We start from the raw sequence: 12,705 nt of genomic DNA on the forward strand, positions 1-12,705 counted from the left end.
ATACTTGGTCAAGGACCGGAAGTCGTGAGCTGCTTGAGTCATATGTAAAAGAATCGTTTCTGGCCACTCCCAAGTGAATGGCGATCAGAAAACTTTCCTCACTTGCGTGAACTTCTACACATGACTTATATTAAAAGAAAACGATTATTGACGAAGTGCTCTAACGAATCGTTTGTTATGTATAAGTGCTCTGATCTTATATTACTTTAATAGTTGTATAAAGAATGTCCCTTTTTAAAACTCATCACCTCTCACCGCAGTGAGAGTACAATACAATTTTTTTGAAGCAATTTATTAATTTTTCGTATTTTCGGTCATTGTTAATCTTTTGTTTTATAAAGAAATCTAAAATCTATTTCATTAAAATAAAGTGCAAAAACCAAAATCTCTTAATTTAAACCAGCAGAAGTAAGTATGGACGTATGTAAGTTGTGTTCCAAAGTAAATAGACCTTACGGATTTTTTCGGAAAAAGCAAGGTATTTTTTTTTTTTTTTTCAAAATGGTCTCCTTCTGCTTCAATACAGCTTTTTGCACGGTCCCAAAGAATGTTGAACGAGTGTTTTAGCTCGTTGGCCGGTATKGCCGCCAGTATACCCGTTCAAGCCGTTTGAATGTCCTCTACGTCTGCATAACACTTTCCTTTCATGGTCAAATGCATTTTTCCGAAAAGGAAGAAGTCGCACGGTGCCATATCAGGTGAATACGGGGAATTGTTAATGGTTAAAATGTGATTTTTTTTTTATCAAATAATCACACTCATCATCAAACGGTTTTGAACTATTGAAAAAGGCTGTCTACAAAAAAAAGATCGATGTTTGGGTATCATATGAATTGTCTGTGAGAAATTTAATGAACCGCAATAACATCTGCGATTCGTTGCTGACACGAAATGAAAAATTTTATAGTACAAAATATTCTTTCCCAAAAAAAATGTGTTTTACACAGCTTTTTTCTTTGCTGTTTAGTAAACACAGCTACTTTTCTAAGCACTTCTTAGGCACAAACACTGTATCTTTTCCCAAATTTTTTTATTTACTTTTTGTTCTTACCCCACGTTGGGCGCCAATTAATTCCCGCGACGAGGAAATTTCAAAAAATAATTATTTTATATCCGCCAACGCGAGATCAAATAGGAACTTTTTTTTTATAAGAATTTATTATTGCAAAATGTTAACTAAGATTTTTATTTTAAGAGACCGGCAAAATGCAAAAATTCAATTTATTTACAGTTATAAAAATGTAGCTATTCAGAGGCTGTCGTTAATTTACATACGTATATGTAAACTTTATTAAATATATTACAATAGTGATATATGCACATAATTTGTATATTTTATCATTCAAAACTTACATTCATATGTGCTATATCATGACCAAACCGCGTGTTGAAATCATATTATCAGTAGTAACATGTGCGATCTGCTTAATACAAACCTTACTTTCAAATATATATATTTAAAAATGTTTYATGAAATTCATTATGAAACAGATCAATTTGTACATAAAAGTGTATATACATATTTATGTGATTTGATATTACATGCATGTATTCAAATCATCTAAAAATCATCATTTAAAATCATTTAAAACTTAAAATTCTCAATTCTACTATTTTCGATACCCCTCTGGTGAAACACGCTTATAATTTATCTGTGGTGAAACTCTCTCATCTCTGCCGWKTACCCATGCGAAAAGTTACGATGTATGAATCGTGAATTTTCTCCAGAAAACGTACATATATCATAAAATTTGGCTCATGGAGTAAAATTATGCTCACAATTATATATTGCTACCACAGACGTATGCAAATTCTTTTGCTTATATTTTTATACGATTATATGCAAACATGTGTATTCATATGATTTCTTTTTGTGAATATTTATGAATACAGGTGCAATTAAATACATTTTAATTAATTTACTGTTTCAAAGCAGTATTTGTAGACAATGTGAAAATAAGTTATACTCTTTCTATTATTTCTTATATTTGATATACGTATATGTGTGAACATACATACATTCTTTTGTGTACATATACTTCATTACATAAGTCGTATATTGTATCATTCATAACTTATAATCACATGTATCATTGTACATACACATGTTTATGTTCGGTTTCGAGAATTCGAATCATATTATCACTTACATACATATCAGTAATAACATGCTCGCGCTTCTCATATGTACATACATACATAAATACATATGTGCTTACGGCATTGGCACAAAAACAATGTATACGCAAACCTTTATACACATATGCGTACGCATGAAAGTATGTCAGCCACTAAAACTATAAACATTGTTCTACAAAAACAATAACTTTTTCAAATAGCATCGGCATCGTCATAAGTCAATATGGCAGACAAATAGCCGAAGCCCAAATTCATAGTAAATCACACAACAACAACATTTTCATTCATGAACGCAAGAGCACTTTCAACAAACAAACTTGTTTCATTCATTAAAGCAGCCACAATCACATCTCCCCGAGCATGCCTTTATCCACAAACGTCTTTTCGCGACGATGGCAAACGCTAGAAATTATAAATTAAACAATCTCTGATGTTTCTTCTAGTGATATGTAATAAGAACATATCTATTAATCGCCACAAATATGTAACACGACATTAACGATCCATATTGTCCGTCTTAAGTGCATTGCAGATATGTATATGTACTTATTTGAATGCAAAAATAATGTTTGTAAAATTGTTTGCAAAATATTGTATTATATATAAGAAGACAAAATTAATTAACAGTTGTTCACGAAAATCTAGCGTGAATAGTAATTGCTGATCCTGCCAGGAGTGGAAATAATCTCAGGTGGACCAAAACGTGTAAATAAATTTCTGTGGTAACCTCATTAAAGGACAATAAATCTGAGTGTTACCATAAAGAATCCCGAACAAGTACCGTGAGAAAAGTGAAACAAAAAATAAGCAAAAGCAATACGAAGGAAACATTTGCGCAAAATTATAAGTATAAAATTACGGGTAGAAAGAGCAGAGTGTACGAAAACTCACCTTCTAGGTCCTTCACACTTTTTGTGTAAACGAAAAATGCACAAGATTCAATACAATTGTTATAAAGGTTTTATTTGATGCAAAATGCACTTTGATGTTACAAAATTAGTTTTAAACAGTAGTTTAAAACATTAAATATATATTATATGCTATATATATATGTATGTATGTATATATATATATATAAAGATCAAAAATGGAAAATAGCCGGGTTTAAAAATGTTAAATATATATATATATAGGCGAGTAACTGCGGAAGGGAACCGGGATGCTGCGATGCTGCGAAAAGCGGAGGTGTATACCGATCGACGTCGTATCGACAAAAAGCGCGCGAGAACCTTTTTCTTTTCCTTTTGTTCTAATTAGAATGTAGAACGTCGCCCGGAGTCACGTCTGTTTGTGCCGTGCAACAGCGTATGATGAGCCCGCGCACAGACTTGGCAACGATTATGTGATGGGCACTCCTGAGTTGCGTGGGAAGTTGCCAGGCAATTCAGGCAATACCCRTGCGCCTGTGCCACCTGCTGACGTTGCATCGGCGGCATGCCTTTAAAAATACCGCAGTGCGATAGCCGATGCGGTTGGGGACACAGTGGTCATCGAATTCGTTTCAGATCCTCTGGTAATGCGGGTGATGCTGGCGTGCTTTGACGCGGAGCCGTTGTCGCGGTGGAGCCTGTCGCTGTTCAAAGCGCTGCCGGTGCAGTGGTGGTACGGGCTGCTGCTATTGGAGCAGCTCCAGAACGAGGAGCGGAAACTGCCGAACGCATCGTTGGCTTTGAGGATGATGCCACATCCACGTCCATATTACTCTGCGAGGAAAATGGTGATATTACAAATATTATATATTGTGAAATTTACAATAATATGGACATTTGTGMCACGATATGTGGCATGAAAGAGGGTGTCATTTTATATCCGATATTTATGTTAGGTCTTTTATGGGGTTTTATGTTATTCTCTGTTTCCATTTGGTAAGCGGTTTATATGTTTTAGCGATTTATTGATTGAKTAAGACTGCGGTTTCGGTTTTACATTTCTTTATCTTCCGCGGTTGGTAGAAAGCATAATTTGACGAGTGGTCTGGTCAGCGTTCCGGTTTGGGTGCGGAGATCAACTACTCGAACATGASCGTCGGAACCGTAATGAAGTTGTTTTATGCAGCCGAGTCGCCATTCCGTAGGAGGGAGACAATCGTCTTGTATAAGGACGCAGTCTCCAAGCTTTGGTGCCTTTTCTTGAGTTTTCCACCGGTATCTCTTGTGAAAGTCTTTTATGTAGTCTTCTTTCCATCGGCGGCTGAATCATGATGGGGGATTTTAATTCGCTCCCATCTGTTTAAAAGGTATAGCGACTCCACGCCTGGCTCAGGTATGGCCAAAATGGGTGCTCCTTTTAGAAAATGCCCTGAGGTTAAGGCTGTTAAATCGGAGGGATCTTGCGAGAGTGGTGAGATACGTCTAGAGTTTAGTAGGGCTTCGATACGAGCGAGTAATGTAGTAAACTCGTCATAATTGAATTTATGGTTACCAGCCGTTTTATTCAAATGTGACTTAAAGCTCTTTACTGCTGATTCCCAGAGTCCGCCCATGTGTGGAGAACATGGGGGTATTAATTGCCAATTGATCCCTTGGGTTGCCTATTTTATGACAATTTCGGGGGATACTTCTTTCATGAATTGTAAAAACTCCTTTTCTGTGGCTCTTTAAGCTCCGACAAAGTTTGTCCCATTCTCGCTCATAATTTTTAAAGGAAATCCGCCATGATCTGCGYACGCATCTTGTGCTTGTACATAGTACACTGTTTATACATGAAAATGGTTCTTTTAATTTGTGGGTTTAGTCGCGAAGTATAAAACTGTTGTCGGACCATTTGTTGCATCAAGCGATGCTCACCATGCGGTGTAAGCTGGTGGAGATATATTAGAAATAAGTAGGTAAAACGGAATTTCTCTGGGATAATGATGGGATGACATTCGTTGTAACCAAGGCTGGAGCTCGCTAATCTTCCATTTGCCCTTATTAATTCCTTAGAGTCCAAGAATGAATTTAAGACGAGAAATGAGCTTCCCTTTTCGAGAGGTCGCTTTTCGAGCAACTCTGATTTTTCTTTGCTGAAATAGCGAGTTTGTCTTTGTAATATTAGACTGACCTTGGCATGTTGTAAGTCGGAATGTGTTCGTTGTATGTAAGAATCGTTTGATATTGTTTTCGCCCTTTGTTTAAGTTTATGAATGCATTTTTGTATATAAGCGACTACCCTTAGTGCTCGAGGAAATGATAAAAATCTGTGGAGAATATTATTCTCTTCTGGAGTGACGAATATTTTCTATTTTCCGACTTTCCGGAGGTATGATATTCCGAGCAGGAAATTTTGGCCAGAACTCTTGTGATTCTGTTAGCCATGTAGGACCGTTCCACCAGAGTGTAGTGGTGGTGAGGTGAAGTTATTTGCAACCTCTTGTCCCAAGATCCGCTGGGTTATCTCCACTTGCAACATGTTGCCATTTTGCTGAGCCAACTAAGTCTAAAATTTGAGATATGCGATTCGATACATATGTCTTCCAAGTATAGGGTGGTTTTTCCAACCATGCTAGAACTATTTCTGAGTCTGACCAGAGATAAGTTTTGTGATCGTTTAATTTGAGATGGGTTTGAACTATTGAAATTAATTTTGCTAACAGAAGAGCACCATTTAGTTCAAGCCGTGGTAGACTTAGTGTCTTCAAAAGTGTAACTTTGCCTTTGGCTACCAAGAGATATGAAGTTATTTTGCTATCATACTGAGTGCGTATGTAGACTGTTGCACAATAAGCCTTTTCAGAAGCATCGCAGAAACCGTATAATTCTGCGTTAAGGTTAGGGGTGAAATTTACCCATCGGGGGATTCGAATTTCTGATATAGTATGGGTATAGGTTGTTAGCAAATTGAACCCATTGTGTCAAACGTACAGGTTTTACCTGTTCCTCTCATTCAGTGCCATCTTGCCACAATTCTTGAATGAAAATTTTAGCTTGAATCATTGTTGGCGAAAGCTATCCTGCGGGATCGAAAAGTTGTATATGAGAATTCGACAGACAGTTTATGCAAAGTTTGTCTTGACGGACCAGATTGTTTCTATCTGAAACGGATAGTTTTTTGAATCTCTAGCAAGATCTTAATTTATAACCTCGATTACAGAGTTCACACAATGATTGGCATTGACTACTTTGATTTGACACGAATGTGTGGCTTTTATTAACGTGTCTATGATATTGTATATTATTACTGACTTGGGGTTTGAAGAAGATTTTACTTGAGTCATTTTGATTAGTTTTTGGCGTTATAGTTTTTTTTCTATTCGCTCAGCTATCTCGTATTGAGCAGTGAGGACTGTTTTCATCTCTTGCCAGGTGGGCATTATWTTTCTTTCCACTAGTGATTGTTCCCATCGTAGTAACGCAGCATTAGGCAATGTTTCTGCGCAAATGATGGTTACTATCATAGGGTCCCACGATTCTGTGGAGATATTTTGTGTTTTTAACACTGATAAACAATCGAATATAATTAAGATCGAATATAAATTTTGAAATTCCTGGCTAGTTTCTTGTTGAATTTTTGGCAAATGCAGTAAAGGTTTTATTGGGTTTTATGTCATAACCCTTTCATTTTCGTACCTTTCGACAAGTGCTTCCCAAGCCAGTTTAAAATTTTCGTCATTTAAAGCGAATTGCTTGACGTATTGCCCGCTTCCCCTTTGGCTTTATACCTGAGATGGTATAGTTTTTGTGCTTGTGACAGTTTAGGATGGTTTATATAAACTGCGGTGAACATGTCTTATCTAGGTATTCTCATGGTGTTGTAACTGCTCTGGGAGGGGGAAGTGACTCTACTTGGCCTTACTAAACTTATTTGTTCAGTTATCATTCCCTTTGTTAACTCGTACTGATCAGGGCAGTTATCACACTTGGCTGTCGCCGAAGCTTTTGAGTTTTCTGGGAGATCTGTGTCGTCAGTATCTAGTACTGTATCGTACGTTGCCAGAAGGGGTGTTCATAGATTGTTAACACTTTCTAGTTTTATATTTAAAACCGACTCCGTGATATCAGTAATAGGGGAAGCTTGAAATCTCGTACAATATCTTATAAAACTATCACTTTCAGTGATAAATCTAGATATTGTCTGATCTTTTGATCTTTTTTGCTTTGTACCGTGCTTTGGATAAGCTTAGAAGGCAGTAAATGATTTCCTTTTGTATTTATACAAAATATATGGATGATATGTTTATTTTTTTAACTATATACATACGTATTTGTATGCTTTTTGCACAGCACTTTTATTTATTTATATTTTTATCTTTTTATATATATATGCACATTTTATAGCACAGTATAATATTATATATATCTGTATACGCATGTACCCCTAAAAATTTTTTAATTAGTAGACAGTTTAGAAATGGGGCTGCAATTGGAGACAACATCCTTACTACCACCTTTACGAATAGGAGTAATGCATATCAATTTTAGGTCTGAAATAAAATTCCCAGAGGAGAGAGACTTAGTGAAGATAAGCATGAGAGGATATACCAAGGCAGTACAATTTTTTATAAGTACAGGCGGATCCAGATCCAATTTGGAAGAAAACTTAATATCACAAATAGCCTTGGCAATATCATCTTGTGAAAGACACAAGGTGCCAAAATTTATGGATGGGTAATTATTAGAAGAAAAAGTGGAACTAGTACCAGTTGGAAATTTCGCCCGGAGTGCATGCTGACCAGCCTAAAGCAGAAGGAATGGCCGAACACGATCTTCTAGATTTTAGAAAATTCCAAAAGAACTTAGGGTTCGATTAAATGTTAGACTCCGTACTGAAATAAACCTTTAACGAGTATAGAGAAACTTATCTAAATCATTAAACAGTTTTGTGTAGTGCTGATATTGAAGAAAAGAGCCACGAGATTTAGTTGAAGAGAAATTTCACTAGTATTTATTTCTAAGATTTTTTAAACGTTTGATGTCCTTAGTATACCAAGGCAACTTATATGGTTAGATATGTTTAAAAGGGATATTATAATGAAAAAATTCCTGAATTGATTTCTTAAAAATGGAGAAACTATTAGCTGTATCTAGTCCCGAAACTAAGTCATCCCATTTAATTTCAATGAGCAGATTGTTGAGTCGTTCAAAATCACAAAATGGTTTAACAGGAGCGAAAAGAAAAGTATCCACCTCAAACGCTAACGGAGAATGATGAGTGGTAGCTGAAGTAATTGAAGATAATCTATCAAGAAACCTAAATTTTAAATTATCACTGAGAAAGACTAACTCAAGAAATCGATCGAGACTATTTCAATATGAGTTGATTTGAATCAGGTTGAGACTAAGCAAGCTATCAATGAGAAATAACTCCTAAGAAGAAAAATTGGAGGGAATGAGAGCAGGACCATAGGAACAAATAGACCAGACATAATTGCTTAGATTAAAGTCACCTTATTTAATGCCAGCACGGAAATATTATTTGCATGCAACTTATACAACTCTAGAGGACTATAAGGAGGGCGGTATGGGACTACAATGAACAGAGCGTCATTGACACAAATATATAGTTGGTCCATAATAGAATAATTATTATCAAGTATAATTAAACGAGGACGGTATTTGCGATGAACTGCTAGGGGAACACGACCTCCTCTTAGACAGACAGTTTTTTCGTGATCTCTGTCCTTACGTAAGGCATAATAGACATTCGAGTTAAAATATTCACTATCATGGTAACTACAATTCAGCAAAGCGTCAACAATAACGATAATATCGAAATCTAAATGTGACGAAAAGTTGCGAATAATATTTGATTTACACTCGATAAATTTTGATGGTACATCTTAAGACAAGAGCCCCTAGAGGAAAGTGCAGAAGCCACATGAATAAAGTCATGACTAACAGACGCATCAACTAATTTTAAGCGTTGTTTTCCCCTCCCATTGGAAAATACTTAAAGGGACGCAATTTAATGCCAGAAGGTCGCACTGAAGAGGAGAAAACGGCACTAAAAAAATATGGCGACACCTCACTTACTTTAAGTTTATCCTCTTAGGATTATTAATATCAGTATCTTTCTTAATTAATTTACAACATAAAAGATGCTCTATATCAACATTAGCACGATTAACAACAAAAGATATAATATCTTTTTCAGTGACTGAGTTCTTAAAGGCAGACAAGTGAATCCATTTCTTGGGTATGATGACATCGATATCGCAATTGGTAATAACAACAACAGTTTAAGCAGCTGGGGACTTTTTGTTCCTAGTGTTCACTTTTAACTTCAAATTTCCATTAGCAGTAATTGAAGTAGAAGAGTTAAAATTAACAGAATCATCAACGGCAACTGATTGAGCGCCATCAACATCGATAGAGGGGCGAACTGGTTTAGCAGCAAGTGTTGGATTGTTTTTGGCTTTCGAGTAAGTGTTGATATTCCTAGCAACGGCGTCAGCATAAGTATTAGCATAATTAACAGCATTGGGAGCAGCAGCAGATCGAGCCGCAGGAGCACAAAAATCCACACTGACATTACCAAAAGAAACTGAAATAGCAACGTTGGACGCAGCTGTATTTGTACTATTACTCGTATCAGCAGCAGTAGGGAGAGTGGGGGAATCAGCAGATGGAGCGGCAGAAATTTCTTTCGGTATAGCAGGAGCGAGATGATCCATACTTACATTATCAGAAGGAGCAGAAACAACACAAAGCAGATCTCTCATTTAAGTTCGTTAAGCTTAATGATTAACGAATTTTGATCATCACAAAGAGGTTGTATTAATGTGAGCGCCTTCGATTGTTCACTTCYTAGTGAACTTACTTCCAGAACCAAAGAATCAAGCACCACATTTACCTTATTAGAATTATTAAGCTCCAACAAAGGTTTCGTTGCTTCCTTGTTTGATTGTGTAGCAATTTGTTTGTCGCAGGAGGCGAACGAATGGAGTTTCCACATCACACATCAGCCTGTGATAAATTCACACKYGACAAATGGAAGCATTGATTACATTTATGGCAGCTGATCTTGGGCTGAGCATGATCACCTCTATGGCCGCAAACACACGGCATTAATATAGAATTAATAGTAGAACAAGGAACAAAGAAAAAATATGTCTGTTCACAGTGACAACCGATCACAGCAATAGCAGTAGCAAAATTCAAAGGCAACAACTTCAATAACAGCAACAATAACAACACCTTCGACAGTATCATCAAAGGCAAGAACAACAACTTTTATATTCATTAATTGCATGGGAAATAATTCCTCTAGTATTATATTATATTATATAGTACTACTCACAATTTTCCGTGTTTAAAATAAAGAAAACAGTATAAATTCCTATTTCAACAAGATATATTGCATTAATGTATCAAATACATAATATACATACATATATAAAAAAAAAGAAATAAAGAATTTTTAAAGTGGACAAAAAATGTTTACAATTTAAAAAACTGGCAGTCAATAACTTTACTGTAGATGATATCGACGAGTCGACGATGAGTCGACGTTGCGAGTTTTCGAGAGAAAAGTTCTGCGAAAGATTTATGGTCCTTTGCGCGTCGATGAGCTGTACGAGATATACGACGACATTGACATAGTTCAGTGAATTAAAAGACAGCGGCTCCAGCTCTGAAAGTATTCGACGCAGTACCCGCCGGGGGAAGCAGAGGAAGAGGAAGACCTCCACTCCGTTGGAAGGACCAAGTGGAGAAGGACCTGGCTTCACTTGGAATATCTAATTGGCGCCACGTAGCGAAAAGAAGAAACGACTGGCGCGCTGTTGTTAACTCGGCTATAATCGCGTAGGCGGTGTCTACGCCAATCAAGAAGAAGAAGAAGATGATATAGTAGCTAGATTAATAGTTAGAATATCTAGATTAATAGTTACATAAACCAAAAATTTAGGAACTGAGAAAGCTCAGTTGAGTAACAAAATCAAAACCTTAACAAAGGCGGCACAAGTAACTGAGTATGAAACTCAAGAAATTAATGATTCTATAACATGTAACGAAAATTTAAATATCATAAAGTCTTTGCAAGAATTTTCTGGCAAACCGTATGTCAGCTGGAAAGAAGCTGTCAAAAATTGTATATTGAAGAAAGTATAGGGTATTTCGGAGCACTAACTATCCTCCGAAATAAGATTGAAGGTAATGCCAATGATATTTTAACTAATTATAGTACAATTTTGAATTTAGAAGCAATATTTGCTAGGTTAGATTTTGCTTACGCCGACTCAGACCTCTTCACAATATTACACTCCCACACCACACCCATTACATGCACCACATCATCATTCCACACCACATCTTCATTTCACATCACATTTCAAATTATCACGAATTCAACATACACGAGGACATCACACAAAAAAGAACAAAAGTGACCGACAGCCAAGGCACCAGTCTCTTTTTGATTACGACCACGAACTCGGACTCTTATCGTACGCTTCTCCGTGCCCTTGTTAATTTTGTTGCGTATTTTGTTTTAATTCTTTCGAGGTGCCGTGAAATCCTTGCCCTTCGAAGTCGTGCCGGACGGTAAGAGTGGTTAAAGTGATCAAAATTAGAAGTGAACACATTGAAGTGAAAAAAATAATAATGTAAATCAACAAATATGTATCAAATATAAATTTAAACTTGGTGAAAAAAAGCTAAACCTGAAGGGGCATAAAAAAAAATCTGAAAAAAATACAATTGCGCATATATTAATACAATACACAAAAGTGCACTTTACAAAAAAAATAACACAGAAAACACAAAAGTCAGTCGGACAGCAGGTGGCAAAATTGTGGACAATACCACCAAACATATATACATACATACAGTGGAGTGACGTAAACAACAACACAAAAAAAAAAAGAGTATAATGTGCTTATTATTAYAAAATATACATAGACATACATATATAAGTGCAATAAGTGCAGTGCTGTGACCACAAAACCAAATAAAAGGCAGATTTATAAAAAACAAAAAAGAAAAGGTACACTCTTCTATAGAAAAAAGATAAAGAACAAAATACAAACATACATACATATATTCTATTTCAAATTGCATATAATGATATATACGTATATATTTATTATATAGACATATATTTTAAAAAATACCTGCGCTCTTTTTGGATCTCACGTTAGAAATATTGCGAATATGCATATTCATACATACATACATATATACATACTTGCATACGGCACACGATTAGTCTATGCTATTACAGAGAAGAAATTAAATAAATTTCGCGGTTTAATACATAAATTCACCACACTTACGATACAGAGTAAATATCGCTTCAAAGTCCACATTGGCATATATCCGGCAATACCCCAAAAGGGGTAAGGCCAAAGTGTTCTTTGGCCGACAAAAACAAGCAGGATTGCATATAAAAGCGTGGCACAATTCCGATTACTTTGGCGGAGGGGTAGAAAAACCGAATTTCCATAGAAATGGGGTATGTACGGATAGGGGAGCTTCTCCAGAGTAGGAATATCCAAAAATTAGATAAAAATTACTAATATTTTTTAAAATATTCACGTTAAAAATTTCAAAAATTTGCACTGCGAATACATGTCATTTCACTATGTTTCACTAATATTTTTCAAGTTTTTTTTTATGTATATTTAAATATACACTCTAAGCTTTAAAA

General features: G+C 35.8%; 1 long non-coding RNA gene across 1 annotated transcript in view; it reads right to left on the reverse strand.

Annotated features, from left to right (window-relative positions):
- The window catches only part of LOC108974295, a 90,642-nt gene that overhangs the window by 34,784 nt on the left and 43,153 nt on the right, over positions 1-12,705 (reverse strand). The gene's annotated exons all lie outside the window — the stretch shown is intronic.

The sequence above is a fragment of the Bactrocera latifrons genome, unplaced genomic scaffold, assembly GCF_001853355.1.
Source record: "Bactrocera latifrons isolate USDA-ARS-PBARC rearing strain unplaced genomic scaffold, ASM185335v1 scaffold_545, whole genome shotgun sequence".
In the NCBI taxonomy this organism is placed as follows: Eukaryota; Metazoa; Arthropoda; class Insecta; order Diptera; family Tephritidae; genus Bactrocera; species Bactrocera latifrons.